Here is a 23,004-nt window from a genome sequence, read left to right as displayed (position 1 = left end):
TTAACAGAAAGGGAGTGTTTCTGAGGCACGTTGCACCTGTGCTTGCTGGGCAAGACTCTGGCTCGCTGGGACACTTTATGCACACAATGGCTCTTGAAATAAATGTGTGGATACTTGTTTCTTTGCCTGTGTTTTTTCTCACCCCCTTTCACATGTGCTCCAGGGTAGGTGACAATTTGACAACGGCTGGTTGCTATGATATTGGAGAGGTGTGCGCACTGCTGTAAACACTATAACTGAGCAGCACAGGTGAGAATTTTACAGCGCAATGGCAGAGCCACAGGCCTTATCTTTACTCTGTAGAGAAACAATAGGCTTGCATTACGGACTATATTCTTAATACAAAAATTCCTGCAAAGTTCAATACATAATTTATACGTTTTATACAATTAAAGATATTTGAAAGCTCTGTGGATTACATTTACAACAAAACAATATCTGGCAGGCACAAGAGTTATTACATTTTCTATAAGTAATGGTTGGAATGCTGAGAAGTCATTGTTTTTATTGTTGTTTGTTATCTATTGCTGAGATGTTTTGTTTGAAATCTCTCATCCAATTAGCAACACTAAAGTCACAACAAATTCTAACAGATAATTGCTGCTCTTTTAAAACCTATTTTCCCTAATCAGTGCAAGTTCATGTTTGTAGAAAAAATACTAGGAGCTCTATTTTGTATTGTATTTGCTATAGTTCATGACAATATCGAAAAAATACTGTTAAACTGAATGATGTATGTCTTGTGTCTCCAGTGCACATAAGAGTTGTGTGAAAGAGAGTTCTTTTCTGTTTGAGGACAGCATACAGCACTTAAAGCAGTTCAGGTGGGTAGCTGCGTCAGCATGCGTAGGCTGCAAAGGAACAAGTAATAAGTTGATTAAGGTTTGTTAAGAGCCTTCTTTGGGTGTCGGTCTTGGAACAGATCGCTTTGAAGAGACGGACTGCTGGTTTAGTAAGAGAGGGGGCAAGTAGCCCAGGGAGGAAGAGAAGGAACGACGAAGAGGTCTGGAAAAAGATTTAGAGAAAGGCATAGTGGGTCACAGCAGAAGTAGGTTGAAGTGGTTCTAGACCACACTCGAAGAAGGCTATGCAGCCGAAACGTTGTGTTAACTTTCTTCTCTTTTCAGCATGAAATAAACCTTTACTTGTTCCTCTGCAGCCTACTTAAATACCTGTTCTTGCTTGACATAGGTTTTCTGGCTGTAAGGCGAAACATTTAATTTGTTTTTCCATTGCACATATAAGAGCACGATGCAGCTATTGCTCCTGGATTATATTAAAATTGTAATACCACTTCCTGTAGGTTTCATTAAATGTGCTGATGACTTGAGTTGGCTTGTGTTGCATAAGTCTGAGGTAAAGGTGTGATCTTCGCAAACAGCGTGTCTTGGCTGTCATCCTAAAAAAGATCAAAGCAGACATCATCAGCAAGATCGTCTGTGCTATATATACAGTATATGCAATTCTTCAATTGCTTTTGTGCTTGTATAGCACGTAGCCTCTCTGATCTGGTGGTCCGCAGTTTATATTAATGTAAGGCCTTTCAGGCAGGGAAATGCATGTTTTATTACGACAAAGGCACAACATACGATACTTTTGTCAGCCTCAGGTTACAGCAAATCCTAACAAGGACCCAGATTTGACTATTTTTTTGTTAAGACCTTTACTCAGACAAGAGGAAGGTTCTACCTGTTAGTGTTGCCGCTGTATTCTTGTTATTAGCATATTTCACAAGGAATGACAACACCCAAGATTCAAGTGTCAATAAAGGATTATGGAGTGAAATTTTGGCTGCAGGCTGACCTCCCGGCCAGAGGACAAGGAGGCCAGGACCCCCCTGCAGGGTGACCAAGGGGCAGCTGCAGAGGTGGAGATGGGGTGGAGGTGGGATGCAAGAGACATGCAAGAGAGAGAGATGGGGATCTCATAGGTCTTTTTTAGCATTTTGGGAGAGGAATAAATGTCAGGAGCGATTGCTGATTACCAACGGCTGAGTCAGATTGAACTTGGTTGTTGTCATCCCTCCCGAACTTTCATTATAAACTCCATTTGTTCAACCCCGGACCCAGGATCTCCATTTGTTCTCTTGGCTCAAAACAGTGTTAGGCTACGGTAAGGCCTTAAAAAAACTTTAAAGGGTGAAAGCTCCTGTCTGGGCCTGGAGGATGATAGCAAGGCCTGGCTTGTTAATGAGTGAGCTCTGATTGAAAAACACACAAACAATTTGGGCAGGACCACTGAGGGCAGTCAAAGAACATGCACTAGATGCATTTCCAGCCTACGTGTGACCCCCAGTGGAAACCATCTGCTCGATACCCTGGTTTCGACAAGGGCAGCCATTTCAGCGCCACTCCAGACACGGTTTATTCCAATGCAGATAAAGAAAAGAGACACAATGCTTTGAAACCATTTCAAATCTCGTTGAAACGAAACCAGCACAGCAAGGAAGCAGCAGTGCAAAAAAAAAAATGTCAGATGATGCATGACATGGAACACTGCCCCTGAGAGACATACAGTACTGTACGTCTTGTGTCTTTGAGTTTAATTTCCTCCCCTGTTGCAGTGAATTATGATGTTTCTGTGTAATTTGTTCTTTGATTTTTTCCCCCGCAGTTGCCTCAAATTTCCCCTCCCTGTACTTTTTTTTTCAAACAAAACATTTAGTTAAATCTTGAGTTCTTGGCACTTTAAAATTAATTAAATTTTACTTGGATTTGGCCTTTTGCTTCATCTGCCCTTGTTCCCTGAGGACATTGTTCTGCAAGGAGGAAGATTTCTTCCTAAACATCCCTCTTCTGTGAGAACTGCTTCCTTGCTGTGGGCACTGTGATGTGTTTGTTGGGGGGGGGGGAATCCAGTTTATTTAAAAACTGTAAAAGTGTCTCTCCGTCCTCTGTCATAATGCGTTGAAGATTTAGATCTATGATGTGTGTGTCGATGCAGAAATATTGACTTTGGCACGCTCTAAGGTAGCCTTTGACTCCATATGGTTATTTCATCTTTGCAATGGTTGTTGTTTTTTCTGTCCAGTGAGCACAGTGAGATGGGCTTTGTGGTGATCAGATCACCAGTGGACAAATGGAGGACTTCCGACTAATAAGAAAAAAGCGATCTGAAAAATGCATTACTCAATTATCTCTGGGGTAATACAGAGGAGGAATATAATGTCAAGCTCAACAGATTTCACTTACAATGTGTATGAAGTGTACAGTTTCTTATAAGGAAGTTAGAATTATATTTATGTGTATTTATGTGTTCATAACATACGCACAGACATACTAGGTCCCATCTAGTTTTTTTTTCTTAAAAATCAAACCCGTTTGAAGATAAAACCTGCAGCTTGCAGACTATGACATTTACTTTCCTCTCTGAATCAAAGGTCGAACTCCTATTCAGCAATAACCTTAAATATCGGACCAACATCTGGACTGTTTCACATGTGTCCCAGCTCAGACTCCGTGACAAGGCGTTGTTCAGGTGACGAAGGCTCAGTCCCCTTTAAGACGTGAAGAACAGCAGGTTGCGGGCATGCAACATGGGCGAACACAACGTGCCTTCTTTCAAACATGTAAAAACTCAAGAATTTCAACTCCCTACACATACAGTGGGATATACAGTACCCATGGGGAATGGAAACGTCATACGACTTCTCTTACATTCTTGTTGATGTTAATGTTAAAGGTGTAAATACCACACAATACAATATAAACTAGTAGTTCAGGTGGGTAGCTGCGTCAGCATGCATAGGCTGCAAAGAAACAAGTAATAGGTTTATTCCATGCTGAAAAAAAGAAGAAAGAAAACACATTTCGGCCGTGGAGCCTTCTTCGGGTGTGTAAAAGAGGTTTACTATTACGTTTTACTAATATATCTAAAATTCTAAAATTAATACTTTATTGGTGCCTTGATCACTGTCCACAACCAAGTTAATTGTTCTTTGTAATCTACTGTATGTCTTAATACAAGTTATTTGTCTTAGCTTACTAAGACTTATAATTTACATTAAGTGATTGTTGACTAGTCTTTTAAATTCAGTGTAAATTACAGAGTCTGTAAATGTACTTCGAATCCTGACTTTTAAAAACAAAGCGAGTTCCAGCTGAAGCAAAGCTCTCCTTTCATCCTGGATGTTATTTGGGAAAAGAGCCTGAAAGCTGTGATTGTTATGGGAATCTCTTTTGCAAACTCTGCAAACCCGTTGGAAGATCATTGAAAGACAGCTCTGTTGAGCTGAATTTCCTATGGAAACTCAATGTGTCCCAAAGGAGAAGGGACATCTCTTGTGATTTATCTACCCTTAATCCTTTTCCAGAGGTCTAGGAATCTAAGGTTATTAGCTTTATTGAACTGATTTTCAGCAGAGGGGATAGGCAAAGCAATGGCTGCACCGATTTTTGGGAAGTGTCCTGGTTCTGTAAATGAGAAGCACATTGTAGTCTGAATCTGCAACGAGTCTTATGTGCTGTGGGTCTGACAAAGACCATGGCATAAGTGTGATGAGTGATGAAGCACTCAGGCATCCACATACTTTATATACAGTCATAGTAGGTAGCTGTGTCAGCATGCGTGGGCTGCAAAGGGACAAGTAAAGGTTTATTCCATGCTGAAAAGGAAAGAGGCAACATTTCAGCTCTGGGGGAGAGAGGAAAACTGGCAGTTGATAAAGCATGGGAGAACAAAAGCTGGGAGAGGAGAGGAGCTGGGAGCAGGAGAGAAGCAGTAACGACTCTCAGGTGGTGTGAAGTCAAACACCTGCAAATGAAGAGAGGATTAGAAGGACATAAGCCTGTCGTTGAGAGAAGGGGGAAGGTGTCTTTCTGCAGGAGTTCTGCAGAAACCCCTCTGTAAGGACACAGGCGGAGAGATCAGTGTGATCATGGCCGTTAGAGGTGAAAATGGGAAACTAAATGGGCTTGAAAAGATCTTTGATTCCCCGACACTGTCTGCCAGTCTCCTTCCTATCTCACTAATGTGGGTGGCTGGGCATTTTCAGCAACAGATGCAGTAAATTAGGTTGCTGGAAATACAAGATGTCATCTGAGTGATTCAGAATTGTCCAGAGGGGCCTCGAATGAGTGTGGTATTGGATATATATTTGCAGGTGATGCACTGAGTTCTGTTGCAGGGGAAAGTGCCTGGTGTGGATTACATGCAGTCAAGACCAGTTCACATCTGTGTTACTAATAAAATAAAAGCCTTTGACTGAGGAAGATCTGTCATATGCGTGGGCTGAGTGAATCCTGTTAACATTGTGTATTTTTCTCCCCCAAGGGGTTTTCTGTTTTGTGAAGCTAAAGCAGAAGCTTTGTTTTCCGGAAAAAGACATGGAGGAGTCAGCAGGCATATTCTCACGGCCCGATCAGCTCTGCTCGAACCCGGAGCCCAAGGACAGGCAGGTGCAGGGAGAGCAGAGTGCGCCAAGGCAGCAGGAGCCTCATATACAGCTCTTCATGCACGTAGACGGCTGCTGACTCAAATCCTGGGTGTTCAGATGGAAGCCACAGACCACAGTAAAACAACTGTGAGAGCCCAATGTGACAACATGTGACACATGACAGCTCCTCTTCCTCTCTTGAGTGGAGTGCACTTTGGTAAACAAGATTAAGACCAAAAAGGACAAAATAAAACATTACCAAGTTAAGGCAAAGTGTGGAGGGTTGCAAGTCTTTCGTTGCTGCAGCACAAAATCTGTGTGCAGTAGACATATTGTATATGAAAAAACAAAACTTGCTTATGAGAAGTTATGTAATTGGAAAAGGAACAGGTAGAAGTTCATTCCATGTTGAAAGGTAAAGGAAAGAAACAATGTTTTGGCTGTGGAGCCTTCTTCAGTTGTGAGGAGGAGAGGGGAAGGAACACATCAATAAGACATACAGTACTTCTCTAACGTCTTCATATAACTAGAATGCCCATATTACACATGGGCTCCTTGTATTAATCTTTTCATTTTCACATTCTAGAAACAGTAGGCAGTAGAACCTGGTCTCTGTGACGGTATTTTCCTCTGCTTTAACAACAGACTCATGAACTTGCTCCTTAATGAGGTGAATGAGGTAACTCAAGGTAACTCAAGTAGTGGCGTGCACATGCAAACACTTGCCGATTTGTAGCTTACTTCTCCTGTCGTGACGAGGAAATTAACTGGTGCTAGTGTTGACTTAGTGGTATTTCACAATGCAAACTCGGTTTTCAGCCAAGCTTAAACCATTATCACACACAGAGACTCCAGAAGGCACAAGAGATGTTAAAGGAGCAAACAGACTGAACTAAGAGGACACACAGATTGGCAGGGATTCTCTGGGTCTCTTTCCATCAAGAGAGAAACATGAGAAGAACAGGCTAGAGGGATGAGGTTTATTTTCTTTGAAGTTTTGAAATATTGACAAAAAACGGCACAGAATGCTTCAGACACAAGCACCACCATGTCTGTTTGGCCTAGCGCATCATGCATTATTCAGCAAGAAAACCTCATTGCACAAGGGCTCATGGGAGTGTGGAACAAGCTGCCCAGTCATGCTGTTGAAGCCGATACTTTGCCTCCTTTCAAAAAACACTACTACTAATCACTAAACAATATCAAAATGGCCTCTTCCCGATGGTTTTGGAGGTGCACATTTAAAAATGATGGGGCTTTAAAATGTGCAGTTTTCCATCAATAACAAAGATTCAATGCACACTGCAGGGAAAAACAGCTCTAGCTGTATGCAGCAGTCTTGATTTCTCTATTTTCGCTTTTCAAATTGACTGCCGCAGAACTGTCACTTCATCTTCATTCTGCAACCTTCAAAACAGAAAGCATCTCGGCAGAGGAGTTAGCTTTGTCTTGTTTCCTGAAGACCTCAGTCTTTTCAAACAAACGTTGTAGTGAGGTGTGCCTCATACAAGACATTTCATTTTTTAAAAGTTCAGTTAAAAAGCATTCGCCTTGTAAGAGTTTTCACGATTAAAAGAGCTTTCCGTCAGATACTCTACAAGGACAGATAAAGGTTTCCAGTTGGTGTGAAACATGCCATCTTGTGGTCTCCATTGAAGAGAACAGTCATATCAGACCTATTACCGAATTAGGAACAAGTAAAAGCCTATGCAAGCTGAAACAGCAACCTACTTGAATTATTACAAAATTAAGTGATGATCACAATCAACGTATGATGCAAATGCAGCACATTTGAATACTGCCAGCAATACTTTTAGTTTTTTTGCATTTGAAATGGTCTATTCTTTTATTTCAAACCCTGTCGATACAGCTCTCATTCCCTCGTTCCTGACAGCATGGAGTCTAGACTAAGATTAAAATCCCTTTTCCTCCCAGCTGCTCTTATAAACCTCTTAATTGCCCCAGAGGAGTGGCTAATTCCACACAAAATCTGCCACATCAGCTTTTTTCCCTCACATGGAATTTCTCTCCCTCCCAGTACTAATTACTCAATCAGACCAGCCGTGCGTCATGTTGCAAGTTCTCTCTCAATTAGACACTGGTCTAGAATAACGACCCGAAACTGTGGGTGACTTCTGAGCTGCATTCGGAATGGCTGACTGGGAAGTTGAGAGCCAAAAGGAAATTTAGTTCACTTTTACAGTTTGCAGAAATGTATACATTTCTCATACAGCTCGTACAACTGCACTCTACTCTACAGGAGAGGAAGAAATGAATAACATTAGATAAAGAATAAAATGGACTGTTCAAGTGTATGTTTATTGCAAGGTGAAGTATTAAAAACAAGAGCAGAATCTTCCTTACAGATTGCTATACAGGCTTTGGCGCAGAGAGAAAAAGTATTCGATATGCATGATGTATTCATAGAAGGCTCCCTTTTAAAATGTTTCTGATTCTGACAATTACATGTTTTCAGATTTGCCTCTCTTTCTTATTTCAGCTGTTTAAAAGTGTGCTGCTTGGGTTCAGCCCCTCCACCCCAGCCCAGGTATCTATGAGTTTTTTTCCCTTGTGTACTGGCAGGCTGCAGCTGCAGCAGAGAGGGCGAGACACACTAAGAGGCCATCATCGTGTAGCCTGCCTCACATGACTCCCCCGGAGCAGCAGCTCCTTCAATCACAGAGGTTCGAGACCGAGAGGCTGTCCGTCCCAGAGTTCACCATCTTCATACACTGCACTGGCACAGAAAGCATTCAAACATTACAGGAGGTGCCCACCAGAAATGAGATAGGACTTAGACAGAGAGAAGCTGAACACAGGTGTCAGTATCCATGTACCTCTCTGTGCCAGTACGCAACAGGCTCTGCAGCTGTTGCTGCTCATTCTCGTAGGACAGGCCTGCGCAGGAAGCCCTCTGTTCTGTCTGCCAAGTGTGAGGGAGAATCTCTCTCGCAGGTCTCCATGTTTCTCTCACAGGGGAATGAAGTGGGTGTCAGTCTCAGACTCCCCACCAAGATGCTGGAGCAAGTTAGCCTTCGCTGGGTCTCAGTGCCCCCCTTTATCTAGCTGTCTAACTGGTTAATTTGTAGTGTGGGTATTCAATACTTTATAAATGCATATTTGTGTTTTGGGTTATTGGCAGTATTACAACACTATTGTGTTTTCTCTTTTTAGAGTGCTCTAAATTTGGAGTTTATCTGGCTAGCTGTCAGTCCTGAAATTCATCCAGGACCTCAGCATTTTATCTGCATCCTGTATCCCCTGCTCTTAGTTTTAAAGGAATCCTGTCTGTCTCAGGAACATTTTTATATTCTGCTGTGGCTTTGTCTGTTGTTTTGCACGTTACTTTTCTTCTGGAGTAACCTTGCAAGTTGGCTTCAGAACGGGGCTCTGTTACAAGGGTGTTGTTTAGTCTGTTTGAGCATGTTTTTTTCTGAAGTGAAAACAATGTCTACTCGACACACATGTGGCTTATGTTTCTTGGACATGATCCAGCTCCAAATGGAGAATATATTTCTTAAATATATAAAGCACCTGTGTTTTGCATGGCTGGGAACTTTGAGCTGCATTGTCCACTTTTAATTGGAGCCATAAGAGCCTGTTCACAGAATCAACACAATGCTAGGACAGCAGGATCTGGTGTTTCTAATCTTTCATTCATCCGTCTGCATCTTTGACAAAGAAAGAATCACAAAAAGAGCAGTTTTTCTTTCTGTAGAATAATTCATTTGCAATCAACAGATTGATCTGATGTTCGGCAACAGCTGGACTTGTAGCTGATTGCACTAGCTCATTTATAATATTTATTGTACAGTAGATACGTGAATCATTTGAGAAGATTCCTTCCAAAATGGGTTAAAAATGTGCTACACAGCTGCGTGACCCTTTTTTTTTTTGTCAAGCGAAAGTTGAAAGTTACAAAGAAGTATTAGTAGTTATTTAGGTATTCCAAAAATAACCTAAGCAGGAACGAACGGAACCTGAGCAGACAAAGTGGAGCGATTGTGAAAGGGGATATGTTCCGTTTTGTTTTCCTGTCTCCTGGATTAGCAGACGGCACCAGTCCTTAGAATGAAAGGGGAAACCGAGTAAAGTGATACAACTCTGTCTTTCCACTGGGCAGTTTTCACTGCCAGCATGTTGATGTCCTGCATCTCTGGGCAATGGCCTGCGCTTACTGTATAGCCTCCAGACTAAGGGAGGCCAGAGCTGACTTATAGAAAACTGATGGCTTTGGACATAGCTGCGTTCCCTGTGACAGAAGTTTCAGAAGTATTGGTTTTTGGTCTGTGGTTTTAGACTGCGATGCTGACACCCTCTTTTTCTCAGGCTGTGGTTATCTCAATCGAAGAGTGTGGGATAAACTTTAACCATCTGCTAACCACCAGAGGCAAACAATTCTGCTGGCTCCACAGCTGGAGAGAATAGGTACATGTCTTATTTTATGGCCAAGTGTCAAGATCAACTGACAGAACAAATTGTTCTGTGTTTTTCCTGAAGTTTCATGTTAATGATTCCTTTCACTATTCAGCAAAAACGCATTAACAAGAGGTCAGTAAATGATCCATCTAAATAAATAGTTTGAATGACACCCTGCAGTCTGTGCAGTACAGAGCTCTAGATTAATTGGGCCTAGAATCAAATTGGTCTTTGATTCTTCAGACAGCCACTGATAGAGAACCTTGTGTGAGGATTTAGACAAGTTCAGGTGGGCCTGGCTCACTGCTGTCCTTGGGTTCATTTCACAACTACAAGGTCTCTGTCCCTTTTGCTCTGGCAGTAGGACTGACAATATTAGGTAAAATATAATTATATACAGAAGGTCAGTAACAATCCATTAGAGACAAATCTCATCTCTGGCCTTTTACCGATGGTGGCATTACAATTTGTGTCAACTTTTATTTATTTGTATTTACTTTCGTCACAGGGAAGGGTGTACCACTATCTTCAATTTGTAGAGGCTGTTCTCTGTTTGGTAATACTGTATAAATCTTCCTTTAAAGCCTGTAAAAATCTTAAGTGTGATACAATATGTTTCCAGTCATAAGCATCCAGTGTGTAACAGGTCCTAGTCCTGGTCATTTGCACAGTGTAAATAACAAATTACAGTACAAGACACTCTGAAAAAGCAGTAGCTGGTGACTGACAGCTGATTCCAAGAAGCTTTTGCAAAGTACAATTTAAACACAACTAAATCGATCGATAACACAAAAGTAGCTTGCGTACAGTAGCTTGATTTAATGTGACAGTGTTGATGGTGCTAAGACAAAGAAAGCATCAGTGGCAGTAAAAATGGAAAAGGATTGTTTTATAACAGGGTATTTGTAAGTCAATTCAACAATCTTGATCCGTGCTCGAACCTGTGTAAATCAAACAAGAAAATTGGAAAAGACAGCCCATCCATTAAACTGGAGTTAATACATGTGATAAGAATAAAAGATCACCTTTTCATAGAAGCACCAGCGAGGTGCTCTGAGTGCTTGGACTGGCCTGTCCTCAGAACAGTTCCCCATTATTGCTCTGGTTTGGGGGTTTGTTTTCAAAGTTTAAAGTTACACTGCTACTGATGTTGGCAAAGAGCCCTACATACTGCTGTTTTCCATATGTCTTCCACAGTGCATAGAATATTAAACGATTTCCAACCGTGTAGGGAACCTAAATATTTGGCCTTTCTGTAAATATAGGGGCCACAAATCTATCAGCCATGTCGCCTCTGTAGCCTTTGTGGAAAAGGAATAAGTATCTCTCAATCGCTTTCTTAAGAAACTAGGATGTAAGAAAGATCTTGACCAACTGGACTGTCATAATGTCTTATTTAGGTGAAAAGATTCCGTATTTTATGGTTGAGACATAAAACTCTTCTCATTTCCTTTTGCAAGCTGCGCAGACATTTATTAGTTGGAGGGGCTAGAGGTGTTCAGTAAGGGAAAAACGAATCCATGTTGCAGAGCGTAAATCTGCTGGGTTTAGGGTGAGTCATCTAATGCTCTTTCGAGTGGCTGCAGGAATCTGTCAGAAGGCACATGTTGCTCATGTGGAGTCATTTGTTGAATTCTTATCTGGCCTCCACTTTAGTGATTACTGTGTGACAGGTTCAGTTCCAGAAGTAATTATTAGGAGGACTTTTTCGGTTGAAGGTGCTCTACAGTTTGCTTTTGTCGTAGTTATCTTTGAGTCTGATAATGTACAGTAGCCGATCCTGTAGACATGTATTTTCATTTTTTTTCCAGCTTTTTAAAAGGTCAGACAGGACTTGTAACTGGTTTCATCCCTGTAACCAGCGACTCACTTGCAGAACGGCTTTCAATCAGGTGTGATGACTGAAGAATAAACAACTGGGTCTTTACAGAAAGAAACAAAATGCTCATGGTGGATTTGTCTGGTTCACTGTTGTTATCACTTTTGTTTGCTCACTATAAATGTATCATTTATTAAGAGCTGTTTAGACAGAAAAAAGGCACAAACTTAATAACTCTTAACTTAGTAACTCTAATAACTCTTGAAAAGAGTAGGGGTGTAACCCCGGTGCCCTGGACAAATTTCCAATTAGCCTTAACCGGTCATGGCCTCCTATTAATCCCCATCTCTGAATTGGCTTCATCACTCTGTACTCAGGTTAAGACCAGATAATGCTATCAGCCCCACTGATATTTGATGTGTGGTCAGTGTTCTGGCGCACTATGGCTGCCATCGCATCATCCAGGTGGGGCTGCACACTGGTGGTGGTGGAGGAGAGACCCCATTACCTGTAAAGCGCTTTGAGTGGAGTGTCCAGAAAAGTGCTATAGAAGTGTAAGGAATTATTATTATTAATGAATATTTGCAGGGTGATAGAGCTGTTGGCAGTAATCTTCTATTGAATTCTCATCCTACAGCAGGTCAGAGGTTTTGGCAATTTTTTAAAAATAACTGAGTTCTAATCTCTCATCTGGATGAATAGAAATAGAACAGAAAGTTAAAATGAGTATTTAAAAAAGGAAAATGTAATTTATGGCTCCAATATCGACATACTGTGCTGAGGCTACTTCGGGTGCTCTTCACGGTTTTGAACATTTAAATGGTTGCAACATGTTCACTTGGGAACAGATTCAGGTCCTCTTGACCTTGTCTCTCCCCTTTGCACTCTCTCAGGGGAATAAACTACTGAGCAAAGGTGCAGTTTGCTCATGATGTGACATAGAGCATTGGCACACAAGCGCAAAATCCCACCGGCGTTCAGTAGGGTCAGCAGCAGTGAGCTCTTGTGTTCGAGCATGTCAAAGTATCAAATCTTTAAAATGCCAACAGACCCCATTACAAATTTTCTTTATTTTCTATGTTTTATGTACCTGTCCTGTGTCACCGAGTTGGATTTGGCACATATACAGAAAATATTACTTAAGTATGGTGCAATCCTACTGCCCACACACCCATCAAGAATCACACACACACCCTAACCAAAGGTTTCCATTCAAGAATGATTTGCTGAAAGTGGGAGTCTTAAATGACTTAAAGATCACCCAATTGTATCATCTTTTCATCTGTTTACTAATGTCTCATAGCACTCCTACTGTTATTCAATATTGTTCAAAATATTTGACGAGCCACAGCCCTGTTGTTTTCACAACTGCATCATGTCAATCGAATCCTACTTTTGAAGGGAAGGGTTTTTGATCAGTCAACAAGCACTAAATTGCCTGGTCATTAAACTGACAGATGGGTTTTGCATTATAAAAATAGGTCCTGGGGCAGTAGTTTGTTTTTAACCATTCAATCAAAATCACCTTGAAAAATGTCTTCAGAGAAAATACCGTACATTTGACTTCGGCTCCACTGTGACCACAGGAAATTAACATTTTCAATTCGCTCAGTGGGCAGTTAAAAGCGTCTTAGCTTCCTTTTCTTTCTAACTAAAATTGCCTATTGCTTTGTTGTAAAAATACAGGCCAGCCATGTTTTGGATGAATGTAATAACTTATTTTTTTTAATTATATAATAGATTGAGCTTCTTTTTAGAAATCAATAGTGTCTAAATGCAATGTGTTTGATTTTCTACAGCTATGTGTGGTTTTCTGTTTAATTGAATTGTGGTAATTTTATCCTCCTTTGTCCTGAACGGTTGCCCTCAGCAGGAAGCATTTATCAATCATTTATCAGGACTTCAAGATTCCTTGACCACAGCACTGGCACCCTGGGTCACCCGCAACACCTCATCAAAAAGTAATACAGGAGGGACTCCTCTAGCTTTGAGCCCTGTACTGACTGTACTGACATGAAAACTGAGACTAACGCTGACACATCTAAAAAAATAACAGGCACTTTCACAAAGAGCACCAATACTTACATGAAGACAAACATGGAGACCGAAAGTGCCATTTTTGTCCTGGAAATATTTAGAAAAATGTAGGATGTTCAATGGAGGCAGCAAAAGAAAACAATAGAGAACTGGGGCATTAGTAATTCTTCCAATTCCAGATTAAAAACAACGAGTTTAGCTCTGCAGTCTTCTGGGCACAGCTAATGTAACCTGCAGGAGCAATAGTGCTTGATAAATGATGTGCTGAACTGTTATTCCTCTGTATTAGGAAAACCAAGACAGCTCTAACAGCTCCCACTTCAACATTTATCACAAGGCTCCCAGTGGTTCTCAAAGGACTGTGGCTGGGCATTTCCAAAAAATAATAAAAATAACAAATGCATATCCCTTACAGCTGGGCTTTAACCATTTAATGACTGAGAATAATTAGACATCTCTGTGAGAATGGGGAATTTTTAACGGTGTACTTCAAAGAAATAAAAAGTTAGAAATCGAGAAAAAGACAGAGAAGAGTGTCTAATTGTCACCACAGACCTACTAGCCAGTTTTTTTTTCAAACAACTTATTTATTCATCTTCGAACTGCTTCTCTCTATTTGGTAAAACAGGGGAGCAGGAGCCTGTATTGGCAAGCAATGGGCACAAGGCAGGATACACATTGGATGGGATGCCAGTTCACCACAGGTCGGGCATCTTATGGCATTCAGATATTTCTGTACCCCTGTGCTCAACCATAAATAAAGTTTGAAGAGGAAAGATGAGGAAAGTCATGTTATGTGACATGACAGACCGTATTTTTAAACTTTAGACTTTAATCCGAAACTGCCTGCTTCTATTCATATTCTAAAAGCACAAATCTCTGTTTGAATTATTCCCACTGGCACCATCTCATGGTTCAGTAAGTGAAATTGTTTTTCCTCCTGTGTCTGCGCACTGTTTTTTTTGTTGTAATTTACTGCAAATAAAACAAACGAACCCAGCTAAAGCAGGCACAGAATGAATCATTTTAGGTTCTGGTCTTGAACAGAGTGTTGGGAAGTGAGCTGGAGGTCACCTGGAGGTGGGAAGGTAGTGCAAATTTTGCACCGGGACAAAAAAATGTTTAAAGTTGTCCTTAGCGTGTGTGTGTGTGTTTTCCCTTTAGAGCTCTGTTTGTGATATTGGAACTCCAGATGGTTTTTGTTGTTGCTTGAATGTATGCAGTACAATATTCAGGGTTGCCATATTATCTGGCACATGTTTAAGATATTTAGTAAGCTTTTTGCCCATAGTAGAGCTATTGTCTGAAAAGCCTAAGTGGTAGACTCATCGTGAGCGCAGCAGCAGCTCCAGTAAGCACAAGGTCAACAATCCCAGGGAAACCAGGCTGTGTTCTCCCAGGGGGAGTTCACTGAACTGCTGTCCCAATATTATTAATGTCACAAGTCCTCCAGGGTGGGAAAGTACCGATGAGTTTATGTCTGGAATATAGAAATGATGTTCCACTGAATTCAAAGCTCCTAGTTTAGGATGCAAGGGCTCAGTTTCATTGCACGGTGTCTCATTAACTATAAACATTGAAATACTACTCAAGAATACGATGTTTTGTGATGAGAGTGTTTTGCTGGAGCTCAGCTGGAGGTACTGTATGGTTGGTTGAGCGCAGTCTTGGTAAATGTAGGAAGAGTAATCTGAATTCGTATTGGATGTGTGGTTTGGTAGTGTGTAAATTCAACATTGTAATGTCAGGAATTGGTATTCACTTCAAACCTGGTTCATGTGAATTAAAACTTTTGTCAGTGAACCTAGTACACAGTTACACATAATTTGAGAGAGAATCACACTTACAGTATAAGTATCCATACTTAACATAAATATTCTTCCTCTATATAATGGGAAAAATTGAAAATATCCAAAACTAATAATGTAATTACAAAAGCATTAATTTAGGATAAATTGTGACAGCCCATTTGCCATATAGACTGAATGTATACAGTATGTACATTGCAAATGAAATAGTATTACGTTTTCTGTGGTACATGTATGTGAGTAATCGTATACAACTCATATTTCCACTTTAAGCAACACAGTGCTGTAAAAACTGTAGTATGATTCAGCATATTCATATTGTAACTTGTCTGAAGCAATCTGAGATTATTCTGCATTTCAACTAGGCACTTGTGTAAAATGTAAGATTAAGATTGTAAGATTGATGGAGTAATTAATATTCATAATGATGAACAATGCCTTATTCACACATTATTAGTATATGTTAAGTGCAATATCTGAAAGTGTAGTGCAACACATTTTTATTTGAAAGGTATTATATTGTATCTAGTAGACTGAATGTAGAGTTATACTGTTTTAGCTCCATTTTGTTTTTACTCTAGTTAGTACACAGCTTGATCTTTCTGATGTTTATAAAATATTCTCAGCACATGAAAAACTATGCTCTTACAGTGAGATAGAATGAAATGTGGAGCATTGCAAATGTCAGGTCCTTCCTGTATGAATGCATTAATTTTAGACGTTTTCCAAATAATTATTTTCCTTGATAAATATGGTAAGTTACAACAATCCACACAAATGTCCTAAATCTATCAAATTAGCATAGATATGCCAATCTTCTGTATATCAATTAATTGTACAAAAAATCATCCATTAATTGTTCATCTATTAATTGAACATCTACAATTGTTCAAGAATTGTTACTAACTGCTTATTTGGTTCTTTTTTTACTTGTATGTTATTTATAATATATATATTTATATCATTAATATGATGTTAAAAATAAAACTAAAGAGCCAGAGAGGACGACAATACAATTCTGGATCATATCCAGTTTCAGACTCGGTGTTCTGTGTTAGGTTTAAAAATAAAAAAACTAAAACTAAAACACTTCTTCTGACGTGCCCAATGTACAGTATGTACCAGAGTTCCCACTTGGCTGTCCTGCTGTTTCGGGTTATAACAGGGTATTCCAGTCAATTTGAACTTGTTCTGGAGAGCTGTACTAAGTCTTCTCCTTGTCTGTCAATATTGCTCAGCTCGTCCCCGGATCTGCCTCATTGCCAGGGATGGGCAGGGTGACAGACCCATTGACAGTCTAACATTGATAAGACCTCTCCATCCTGCCTGCTATGGCCTCCCTGCTTTTTGCCCACAGCCTGAGCTGCACTACCTTGATTGAGTAAGACTTTAGACCTCCTTTTGTGCAATAAATGAAAAGCCAGATCCCAAGCCCTGCATGTGTAGATCATAAGTGTCAATTATGTCCATCGGAGCAGCCCAAGACGAAAAGGTTTTTATGTATTGATGCCGACTTTCTGTGCGTGTGAGCACGAGAAAACAATTCCTCAGGACTGAGGACCTAGAACCTCCCCCCCTCCCTGACTGCGTGAAACCTTTTTCTTTATTAACATCAGATGCAGTTGCGATGTCTACTGGCAGGAATTGTGACACGTGTTGAGAAGCACCATACCTTGGAGTGTGGTGTCCTGGGGTGTTTCCTGTTCCCAGTCTGGACGTCCTACTCCTCAGCCCTTTCCTATCTGCAAGACGTGGACAATGAAGGAGACAGGAGATTTTCATTTTCTGGATCTGGAGTTGCGTCTCATATTTTGGCCATTTTGTGTAGATTGCAGTGCTCTTCCCCCTCTCATAGCCCCCTGCAAGCCAGTACTTCGGAGAACAGATCCCTGTGGAAGTTTAATTTTCCTGTGGTTAGAGCCTACAGCATTAACTCTTCGGCACCACTGTTTTCCGCATTTTGCTTCAGCATGATTTACCATGATCTCACTTTGCTCTGTTAAACCTTTCTTTCCTTAGACCATGGTACACCACAATGAACCTTTCAAATAGAAACAGCCAGAATAAAACACATACAGTACAGCGTGAATGTTAAAACACTTGTGAAAGTTACAGTATTTTCAGGTAGATAAAAAAAAAATGCTTTACCAGTGGAGTGAACTGTTAAAAAGCTACTGACTTACATCAGTGGTAAAACATAGACACAAACTAACGTTAAAAAGTGTTATACACAGATTACTTTAAATTATGTATTTAAAATCGACTAAGGTGCAGTTTCAAATCATGAAAGTACATGCATATTGTTAAACAATTGCTTCTGTTGAGTGAGAGTGGACAGATATTTGTATGCAGTAGATCTTTTTTGGTGGGGTCTACTTTGAAGTTGTCCATAAATCCACCGTTCACTTGGCTATAGGCCTTACATGTTCACCTGGTTTATCGGAAATAAAGGAAATACCATCTGGAGGTACTGTACTACAGTGTGTTCCCGTGGAAAATGTTAGAAAGCACCTGTTTTTTTGTCCAACCTCGTTTACTGCTTGTAAGCTGTTACTCACATGTTTATTGGAAACACATTTCTATATGATTACTCCCTGAATTTGAAAGGAATAAACCTTTTCCCTTTTTAGCAGGTAGAGGCTGTTTTCTTTGTGGGTTATGGTAATGTTATGTCCAATGCAATTGCAGTGCAAACTTTCAAGATGTATTTATTTTAGCTTTGACACAGGGATCCCTTACAGTCACGCATGTGGTCATAGGCTATACAAGGTTAAATACTGTGATGTGCATTTGCTTGTAATCAGCTCGGGAGGCATTAACATGCAAATAAAACAAAGATACTGTATTGTCAGAACAGTCACAGTTTGGCTTGTGAGAACATTGTAACTGATAAACATAATTTTGTTTAAAAGAGTTCAGGAAAGGAATGTTTCGGGCTCAGCTGGCAGTGATTTTTAAAATTGCAGATTTAGTTGTGTGGCTGGGAGATGAATCTTCCCCTTGTGTCTGGCTGGGAGATGTGGTATCTAATAACTCAATGTGAAATTTAGAAAGTGCTGAGGATTGTAAGACCACCACAGCCCAGAAGAATACGGAGAAAGAAAAAGAAAACATTAACCTTTTCTTTGCTTGTCTGATCTCGAGTCAATACTCCACGTGTGCCACACTATAAGAGAAAATTGTAAAGCAATGAGCAGGGATCCCGGATACTTTACTTTCCTCATCCTGATACTGATTCTGTAATTCTCATTGTTTTCATGTGGGTGTCATGAAATCAGACAGAGCATTTTGACTTTTTTCCCTTTCCTTTCCTTTCTTTAAATAGATATCTTTGCCACCGATTAACAGCTGATTAACAGCTCCAAAAATTCATGAAAGTTTTACTTGCAGGAACCAAGCTTTAGAATTGACAATAAAAAGGCAGCCAATCAATCCATTTGACAAGTGTGTAAATAGAACCAAACTAATTCAATTAATAAGGAACAAGTAAAGGTTTATTCCATCCTTCTTTGGGTTTGAATGTTAACAAGTGTTTTCTTCTCTTTTCAGCAGGGAATAAACCTTAACTTGTTCCTTTGCAGCCTGCGCATGCTGACGCAGCTCTCCACCTGAACTTATTAAATTAATTTCTGACGTAGTCCAGATGTTGGAGAAGTGGAAACCATGTGAGCATGGAAGTATGTTTGCTTAAAGCACCTTGAGTATAAGATTTGACCTGGGAGTGCTGGAGTACGGAAGTGCTGACTGGAATATTTGCCAGTGTTTTCTGTTGTCTGTACTGTATGTCAAAAAGGGGACCACATGGATAGGGGGGTGTTACCCAAAAAGGCACACTTGGGTATGCTTTGGGCAGCTTTGAAAGTGAACCTGGATTGGTTACGTTTGACAGGGCAGTGCCATTAATCAGTATACAGTATACAGTGAATTGGCTCCTTTCAGGATCAAAGTTAGAAAACCCTTCTGTTCCAACCAGTGAATAGAAAATAAACAAACCGCAGCCTGACTTCTCATAGTAGTCTGATTTTTGTTATTTTTTGCGAAAAGACGACTTTTTGAAAAACCCCAAAGGCGCTGGCTTCTCTAGCTGGGTTTCAGCATCACTGCGGTCCAGCTGGCACTACTCCACCTTACTGGCAGACAGAGCCGCTCCTGTTCCTGGCTGCTCTGATTTACTCCTCAAAAAGTGGTTAAACGTCTGGGATAGATGCATTCGCCTAATTCCTAATTCACACTTATTTTTCTAGCATTTCCATGTGAGGCATGTGGCCTAGGATGTTATATAACAGCTTTTAATCACTTGACAATTACAGAGTGCTAACACACCGCTGTGTGTGCTGGCAGCTTCCTGGTCGTTCCTACAGGCAAGCAGACTTTAGGCACTGGGTTAGTAATGTGAGTGACAGAGCAATAGGTTGGACTACCATCAACATGAGGATCAAATCTGACAAAACTAAAAAAATACCATGAAAGACACCAGCTCCTGATGGACAACATGACGTCCACACAAAATGTTGAGGACAATCACAACATTTGTCTAAGCAAAACGTCCAATTTATTTTTCCCTAAACAAAAATCTTTGTTGAAAATACAAAAGTGCCAAAAAATGTTTCCTAAGAATCTATTTTTCCAAATCCTGTGTGGTGTTTCATTTGAATGGGATTTGGAGTAGAATGAGAAGCAAAGGAAAGTCTCAACAAATACAGGAATACAAATGTGTGTGTGTGTGTTAAAAGGTAACAGGAAGTTTGCCTTCTTCTTTGGACAGAGGGAGATTACACTATACCCTAGCAATCTCCCAGACCATTTAAATGTTCAAAGCTTTCAAGGTGGGTTGCCAAATTGGCATTTTTTCTTGTGATATCAGTGGAGTCAGTTTAATAGAATTAACTGTAAAATCACTTTACAGCTCAGCTTCTTGGTATCCTTATTTTCACAGCATCTCTCCCGGGGAAAGCAAATGGAAAAATCCTGTTCATTCTCTCTCGTAAATTTTCATGATAGAAGATACAAGATACAAGAGCCAAGAACCCTGATGCTCTTGGCATCCAAAAAAATTACACATGGTTATTCATCGAAACACTGGTGCCAAGGGTAGGTGATTTCTCTTTACTGCTCTCTTGCACTTGGTCAAGGTGTTCTGGTAAAAGTAACAGAAGTCTGCCCACATTCCTCCTTTCCTCCACAGCAATCCCTGACATATTTAATAATATCTGCCTACAGTAGGTATCTGGAAAAAACACAGCAGTGAACGTCCACATTCTACTTCCTTTCAAGGCAAATGATAATATCTTCCCCACTCATTTGTTTGAAAAGTTGCTAACGGGTTGATCTCAATTGCAATTTAATTTTCCCCTCATTTTTTGTGATTAAGGACAGACTTATCTGTTTTTCTTCATGTGTAAATGTTTGCCAAAACAGGCATTCACATCTGTTGCATGCAGACGAATTGTGAAGTTACTGAGCCCCTTGAATAAGACATACAGTACTGTACGCCAGGGAGCTTAGTCTGTCTTTCCTTTGGTTGTTCTTAACCATTACAGTGGAAATTGAGATGAACAAGCCTACACACATTTTGCTAGCTAAAATCTTAAATGGTATTCAAATAAAAATCTTATTGTTGTCCCGAGGAATATTTCAGATTTTCCAACATCACAACGCAATGATTTTTTTAAACTGACATCTTTTCTGGATTCATAAGCCCTGGAAAAAGCTCTCTTGAGTTTATGAGACAGATAGAATTTTGTAAAAATTCTTTAAGTGAAGAAAAGGTAGTAATCATAAAGAAACTATCATAAAGGTAGCCTTTATGATAGTTTCTTGGTCTGAGTATTTTGGTAGCTAAAAAACAAGACAGGGAAGTCTAAATATCAGCTAGCCGGATGTTTCTCCACCTCCTCAATCCCATGGCACACTTATGTAAATACAAACATTTTGTGGTGTGCCACATGCAGTTACACCTCTCAGTGCCAAGCACAATATTATCAATATTATAAACAAAATTAATTTTTATTTCAGTGCTTGTTGGAAGTAAGTATTGAAGGAAGTAAAATGAGATGAGGATTTCTTTGAAGATTGTCCGTAAATACTACACACAAAACAACTTTCTGTATGGCACAAGAAGGTGGGGGAGTTCAGTATACAGGACATGGTTGAAACTAAGTTTTAGTTTTTTTTTTAACTATTTTGTCTGAACCTCAAACTTCCAAATTGTGTTATTCTGTGGGATTGTTGTCCAAGACAGACTATGCAAACAGCAAACTTTGTGACCTCTGGGTGTTGAAGTACTTTATTTTTTATTGCCTGCCATTGAAGAGTGTTGAAACAACAAGCAAAACAGAACTAGAGTTATGAAACTCTCAAGTGGACAACGCATACATTTGTCTTTCAGATTTGTCTTCCCAAATTGGAGCCAGATTGCTTTAACATTTTCCCCCTTTTCCTCACTTTTATTTACTTTACTTTAATAGCATTTCATGAAATTTAGATACAGATTTTCATCTTAAGGGATCACAAAGGACTTTACAGGATTAGACACTTTACTAAACATTCGACTGAAACCATTTCATCCAGTCCTGAAGCTCAGCCCCTCCCCGAGTGTCATACAGCCCCCATTCTGATACCATGCAGCAGCAGACCATCTGCACAGCAGCAGAGGTGATGGAGGGGTCAGTAGTTCTTTCAGCACTTGAATTAAGAGGAATGTGAGAAAAGAAATACCAGAGAGTCAGGGCCTTGGTTTAATGTCTCATCTGAAGGCACTTCTTATCGCACCCTGTTCCTTGTCCCCATATCAGGGTGCTGGCAGCTGAAATAGCTTTGGCAATGCTTGTACCAAAGGGTGCTGTAAATATGTTCTCTACTGTAATAATGGTGCGAATTTCTGCTTTATGTTAACATGCCAGTGGGGTGAGGCGCTGGCTTCCTCTTTCTTATTGTGTTATATAATGGATGACTGCACTCCAGGAACTCTCTTGTGCAAGTGTGCAAAACGCTAACGTGCGCATGCAAGCACATGTCTTAATGATACTACTGACTCATCTCTTTCATTTTTTCAGAACCTCGGATGTGGTTGTATTTCATCACCGATCCCGTGTGCTCTCAGTCTTCTGCAGCCCATTCCTTACCGAAGTTACCTTCTTTCCAACATTATTCAGGGGTTGGGGCTACCAGGGCTTGTACAGTATGAGTAATACCCTTAACACAGTGACACTTTACTTAAATAAACTAGGCAGTTCAATTGTCGGAGTGTTACTCAAGTGAACGACTTAAAGTGGTTCAGGTGGGTAGCCGCGTCAGCATGCGTAGGCTGCAAAGGAACAAGTAATAGGTTTATTCCATGCTGAAAAGAGAAAAGAGAAAACACAACGTTTCGGCTGTGAAGCCTTCTTCAGGTGTGAACTACTTAAAGCCGTGCTGGTTGTCTGTGGTATTTTAATGCTTTGTGAAACCAGCTTGCTAATTTATGGTGACTTGCTCTCAACATGTGTAGTTTTTATGTTAAGTGAACTCCTGGGCTACAAAGCAAATCGACAGATGGTCTAGACACT

The sequence above is a fragment of the Lepisosteus platostomus genome, chromosome 2, assembly GCF_059453375.1.
Source record: "Lepisosteus platostomus isolate fLepPlt1 chromosome 2, fLepPlt1.hap1, whole genome shotgun sequence".
Taxonomy (NCBI): domain Eukaryota; kingdom Metazoa; phylum Chordata; class Actinopteri; order Semionotiformes; family Lepisosteidae; genus Lepisosteus; species Lepisosteus platostomus.
The sequence above is the reverse complement of the archived record's forward strand: the minus strand, read 5'-3'. Positions refer to the sequence as shown.